The sequence below is a fragment of the Acinonyx jubatus genome, chromosome E3 (assembly GCF_027475565.1).
Source record: "Acinonyx jubatus isolate Ajub_Pintada_27869175 chromosome E3, VMU_Ajub_asm_v1.0, whole genome shotgun sequence".
Taxonomy (NCBI): domain Eukaryota; kingdom Metazoa; phylum Chordata; class Mammalia; order Carnivora; family Felidae; genus Acinonyx; species Acinonyx jubatus.
Window position 1 is genome coordinate 35893786 of NC_069398.1, and position 6369 is coordinate 35900154.

Genomic DNA, 6369 nt, shown 5'->3' on the forward strand with positions numbered 1-6369 from the left:
CAGGCGCAGCTGACGCCGTCCCAGGCCCCGTGCCGGGCATCTCGAGCCCGCGCCGCTCACGACCCCGTGCGCTGGCAGTGGGTCTGACGGGAGATGGACGATGGTGATTTATGTGTTTATGTCTCCGTGAGATGCTGATGATACCAGCCGGTTTCTTCCCTTTGCCCAAAGCCGGCGGATGAAGGATCTGTCCATTAGCGCTAGAGCAGAAAAGCTGGTGCCCTCCCGGGGAGGGGGTGAGGCGGGAAGAGGGCCCGGGGCGGCGGGGGAGGGTTGTGGGGGGGGAGACCTGGCCGCCTGTCTCCCTGCTGAGGGCCTGTGCTGTTGGGTGGAGTGGGGGCGGGCAGGCTGGCGTCCACGCCCAGCCAGGAAGGGGCTGACACCCGGCGGAGGAGGCCGCGGTCTGTGGCCGGGTTGTTTCTGGATCGCAGGCCTACGCGGCCCACAGGCTTTGTTGCGGCTTTGCCCTAAATTCTTGGCATTTCTGCGCCTGCCTGGGCCCCTCCCAACCCGTCACCCTAGCCTGTACCTGGGCGCGTCTGCTCAGGGCTGGTGCTCTGCAATCTTGTAAGCCTTGTGTCCCTGAGCCACGGGCCTCTGTGTCCATCTGCACCGTGGGGACCGCAGCTTGGCATACAGCAAGGGTTCTGTACAATGCGCACGGGGACCCCAGCGGGGACCTCCCTGTGCAGAAGCACGTGCCCCCGCCCCCTGGCTTGTCCTTTCGGCTTCTGGGCCCGACGCTGCAGCGGAGCAAAGCTTTGGGTGGCTTCCCTTCCACTGGACGCGCTGCCCGGAGAGCCACAGTCACCTGTCCTTGCCCAGGGCCCCTCCTCTCAGCTTGGGCAGCCCACTCCCCCCGCCCACACTTGCCGCCCTGGTCCGTGAAGTGGGTGTTCCTGGCGTGTGTGGGGGGGTTCCACACGCTGCTCTCCAGCCTGGGCCGGGCCCAGACCACTGCGTTCTGGGGGTGAGGACAAAGGATGGGGTGCTGCGCCCTTGACATGCCCTCGGCCCTCGGAAGAGGGGGCCACGTTCTCCGGGGGCGGGGCGCAGCAGACAGCCTGGCCTCGGCCTCCCTGGGACACGTGAGCCAGGGGAGCCTCTCCGCAGTGCCGTGGCCGTGGCTGTGGCCGGGCCCGGGTGAGGGCCTTCACATGCTGTGGAACAGGGTTGGGGACGGCGGCCGCCCGGACCCCCAGCGAGTGCAACATGCCCAGGGTCAGAGGAGAAGGAAGGAGAGGAGAAGACCCAGAGGGTCAGGGGTTTGGACAAGGCCTCCCATAGTCCTCTCCGCACCCACAACCCATCCCCGTGGAGGCGGGCCCAAGGCCCTGACCTGTGTGACCTGGCGCCACGGCGAGTCCTTCCTGCCACGTGCCGCCGGCTGGTGCAGCCCGAGTGTGTTTTACCCAAGTGCGTGTGGTTGGCCGGTGATGTGACACGCACAGCGTAGTTAGCCGTGGCACCATTCTCTCCGTTACTCGTGTCCCCGCCTGTCCCCGCACGACATCATCACATCGGTGACTCTCCCCTCCGCTTGTCCTTCCCACCCCCCGCGACCTGCTTGTGTCCCAACTGGGAGTTTGTGCCTCCGAATCCCCTTCCCCTGTTTCGCCCGCCCCCCACCCCCAGCAGCGCTGAGTTTTATTTCCTCCCCGTCACCGCAGCCCTCACCACGTCGCGTGGGAAGGGCCGGCCCTTGGTCCCAGCTGCTCCCAGCCAAGCTGAAGCTCCAGGCCAGTTAGGCTGTCCTCCACCTGTCTTGCTTCACCCGGGGTGGAGCAGAGACGCCTGGTCCCTGGTGAGTGTCAGGTTCTGTGGTCTGCCACGGCGTGTGGCGTCCTTGTGCGGACGGACGGGGACAGAGGCTCCGATGCTCAGGCGTCCCCCCGAGACAGTAGCTGGAGGTGGGATTTGAGGCTGGCCCCCGCCCCGCTCACGTCCACTTGGGGTCCCAGCTGCTGTCCCAGGCCCGCCCCTGCCGGCTGCACGCCAGGTGGCTCCGCGATGGGTCTCGTCCTGGGGCTCCGGGTATCAGCACCCGGCAAGGTTGCGGTGGGTGCCCCAGGCCCTGCCCCCAAAGCCCTCTGGGTTCGGTCCACCCTGCCTGCCGCGTGGCCCATTTTGTAGAGGCACAGACTGGGGCTCAACATGTGCCAGTGTGGCCCGGAAGGGTCCGTGCTCACTGAGCAGCGATGCACTAGGAATCCAGTTGGCCCCGGTGCCGCGACCGTTCATTTTTGTCAGCGACGTGCACTTCAGTTTTTTAAAAGACTGTTGATTTCAGTTAACCGTTCGGGTGGAGCAGGGGTGCCCGGCAGCGGAGCCCTGGCCTGCGGGACTGAGTGGCAGGACGGAGGGGACTCCCGGGCCGGGCCCGGCTTCCGGGCAGGCCGCGCTCACGGCGGATGGTGGACGGCCTTGTGTTCTCAGACTGTGGTGCCTTAACCTGGGCTCCCCAGAGCAGAGCCTGAGGAGGGCTGGTGGGCAGGTAGCTCCTTGGAGAAGAGATACAGGGCTGGAAGCAGGGAGACGCCCAGGGCACCACCCACCTCTGCTCTTTCCCGTGGGACCCCGGGGGCCTTGCAAACGTCTCTGGGAGCCGTTCCCCCGGGAAAGGGGGCGCCCGTGTGAGCGTATGGTCCTACGGGCTCCCTCCTGGCACGAGAGGGCGCCTGCGTGGGGCCGAGTGGGGGTGCTGGCGGGGAAGGAGTGGGCGCCCAGCTGTGGGTGGCCATGGAAACCAGGGGGCTGTGGGGCCGTGTCTCCGCGGCTTCGGGGCTGATCTGGGGTCTCCGTGCCGCGGCCGTCTGCGGCCCAGACCTCCCAGTGTGCCCACCTCCGTGCCACTTAACGTGAAGGTTGCACCCAGGGGTGGGCCTGGGGCCCTGCCTGGCCAGGACCCGTTGCCCCCTGCTCTCCACCGACCTCCCTGCCTCTAACCGTCTGTGGACCGTTCGTGTCCACGGGCTGGGGGCAGCCGAGGGTGGGGTTTGAGAATGTGGCTCTGTGGGGCTCCTCCGTGCCCTGGACCCACCCGGTAGTGAGACCTTGGGTGTCTCACCATGTGACCTCGGACGACCTAGCCGTGTGACCCTGGGTGTCCTCACTGGATGACTCCGGCGAGTCACCTCCCGCTCTCGAAAACCGTTGCTGGCCGTCTGTGCGGGTCGCCCCGACGTACCCAAGGGGCTCGGCCTACAGCAGCCCCTCGGAGTGGAGTCACGGGGTCCTTGAAACACAAAGGAGGCGTAGGGGAGGAGCTGCCCCCTCAGGCCCGGGGAGCATGATTGGGGGTGGCCCCAGGCCCCAAAACTGTCCATCCCGCCTTCCACCCCCCCAGGTGGCTTCTCACACAGGGAGGGCGGAGGGTACAAACTCACGCACCCGTCCATCTTCCCACGCCGCAGGCACAGAGTGTGTGGAGGAGGTGAAGGCTGGGCCAGGTGGCCTCCAGGTGTGAGGGCCTGGAAGGTTCTCTGCCTGCCCCTCCCGGGCGGGACCACCTCACGCTGCTCACACCTTCTTCAGCTGACGTGGCTTCTGGGTCCCAGGCTGTCTCTCCTCACCGGCTGGGGACTCTCAGAGGCAGGAATAGGAGTCCGTGCTTCCAGGTTCCTGAGCAGCCCGTGAAGGGAGGCCTGGTGGCCCCTGGGGCACCAGGCAGAGCCCGGGTCCTCGTGCCCCTGAGGGCCCCCGTCTCAGATGGTCCTCGCAGCACCAAGGGAGGCGCCCTCGGATTCACCCCCGGGCCGGGGGCCCGCGCCCAGCCTGGCCTCAGAGGTGACAGCAGTGTGCAGGAGCTGGCCTGCCGCCCCACAGTGCCCACCCCCACTCCCTGCAGGGCACGGGGCGCAAAGCGTGTGGTTTCTGCAGAATAAAACAGTGACTGTTTCCAACCAGGCTCTTGAGCCGCCAAAAAATGTGGAGTATTCGCTATCTGGCCCCCAGCCTGCTGATCAGTGGGCAGTGTTCCTGGGAGGACCAGGGAGCAGACGCGGTCCCTGTTGGGGCCTGTGCCCCGCAGCCCAAGTGAGGCCCTGCCCGGAGCCCCGGGGGCTGAGGCACCCCCGCCCGGCCCTTTTGGCTCCTGGGCTGGAGCTGGCGGCCTGTGGCCCTTGCTGGCATAGCCATGCCACACGGGGGTTCCACCAGGCGCTTTGCTGCCCAGAAGGCCCTTTGGGGTTCTGATGGACAGCAGACAGACAGACGGACAGAAATACTGTTCCCCTCTGAGCTCCTCCTGGACGGTCCCCGGGTGGGGCGTCCATTGCAGGCTTCAGGTGTGGGCAGGGGCTCCCGGCCTCCCCGAGGGGGCCGACCCCAGTCCTTGGCCACAGAACATGGGCTGAGTCCCCTCACCTAACCTGGGGGACTCGAGGCCCTTAAGAGTACCTCCCAGACTGCCCCTCATCCTGGCTGGCAGCGGACGAGGACCCCAGAGCTCGGCCGGCCTTGGACAGTTTCCCCAAAGCTCTGCCAGTGGCTCAGTCCTGCGCTTATCACCAGCTCTGGGCTCTGGGCCGGCCGTGCCCTTCGCAGGGAGTGCCCGTCGGAGGGCGATGGTGGGGCGCCCATTCTGGCCTTTCCTGCTGCACCGGAGAAGCTTGCTGGTCTCTTGGGCTGTGCATGGGCCTGGGTGGGCATGGCCCCGGGGCAGTTCCAGGGGACCTGGGGGACAGAGGCATCTTCTCTAGGTGCTTGGAAGGGACCTTCCACTCGGGATAGCTGGGGACAGGCGCAGGGACCCTGGTCTTTCTGTCCAGCTGCCCTCAGGGTCCTTCCTGGTCCCTGCTCAGTCCCACCTGCCCAGGGAGAGCAGGCAGCTGTCCCCGCCACATCCCCTGGTGCCCGCCCTCGGGGACCCCAGACAGAGGCTCTGGGCCTTTCCCTACAGCTGCATTTTTGGCGAGAAAGAGGCTGCTGTAGACCTACTGGAAACTGTGCCCCCAGAGAGGCGGCTGCCAAGACACGGGGTCTCCTAGCTCAGCACTGTGGCACCTGCCATGAGCTCTGCCTGACCCCGGGGCTGCCTTCCAATCCTCTGCTGGTCCAGAGCCCTCCACCCTGTCCCCCAGCACAGCCTGGTGGTGCCAGCTGCCACTGCCCCCTCCCCCAGAACAGCACCCACCCAGACGTCCTCAGGGCCGGCCAGCCCTAACTTCTAGAGAGCTGGAGGGCCGTGGCTGTGGCCGCCAGATCTCTGGAAGTTCTTCATCCATCCATCCATCTGTCCGGCCATCTATCCATCCATCCATGTATCTATCCATCCATCTATCCATCCGTCCATACGTCTGTCCAGCCATCTATCCACCCATCCATCCATCTGTCCACCCATGTATCCATCCATCCATCTATCCATCCGTCCATCCGTCTATCCATCCACCCACCCATCCATCCTTGTCTTGGAGAGAGTGCACACCAAGGGAGTTCCTTGAAGAAGTCACAGGTTACACACAGGGCTGCCCCCTCTCTGGGCCTTGGTTGTCTCCCCTGTGCCCCGAGATTATAGTACACCGGAGTTACCCCAAATTGTATGAACAAGATGATTTTAGGGGATGCAGTGGTGAAGATTTATGGCCATGTTTTCTCCTAAGAGTTTATAGTTTTAGCTTTTATATTTAGGTCTTTAACCCATTCTGAGTTAATTTTTGTACATGGTGTGAGGTAGGGGTCTACTTTTATTTTTTTCCCCATGGCCGTCCAGTTGTCCATTCGTGGAAAGACTATTTTTCTCCCATTGAATTGGCTTGACACCCTTCTTGAAAATCAACTAACCGTGAATGTAAGGGTTTATTTCTGGACTCTCAGTTCTGTTCCACTGACTTGTCCCTCCTTGTGACTGAAGGGTGACGTCGGGAAGTGTGAGTCCTCCCTCCAACTTTGGTCTTCCTGGCCAATGTTGTTTTGGCTATTTTGGGTCTACTGTCCTTCCATTTGAATTTTAGGATCCGCTTTGTCAATGTCCTCAAAAAAGGCAGCTGGGATTTTGGATGGGGACTGAATCTGCCAAGCAGTTTGGGGTTTGCCACCGTAATCCTGCGTCTTTAACTTCTTAAGTGATATTTTTGTGATTTTTAACATGCGAGTCTCACAATTCTTTGGTTACACTTATTCCTAAGTTATTTTACTCTTTTCAATGCTATTGTAAATGGAATTGTTTTCTTTAATTTTTAGATTGTTTATTGCTAGGGCTTACTGATCAGCAGACAACTGGCTTTAGGTATTGATCTTGTATTCTGCAACTTTGCTGACTCGTTTATCAGCTCTGCTGCGTGTGAGTGTGTATGTTTGGATTTCATAGGATTTTTTATGTGCATTCCAACAACAAAGAGTGTTGTATTGATCCTGGTCTTGGGGGGTAAG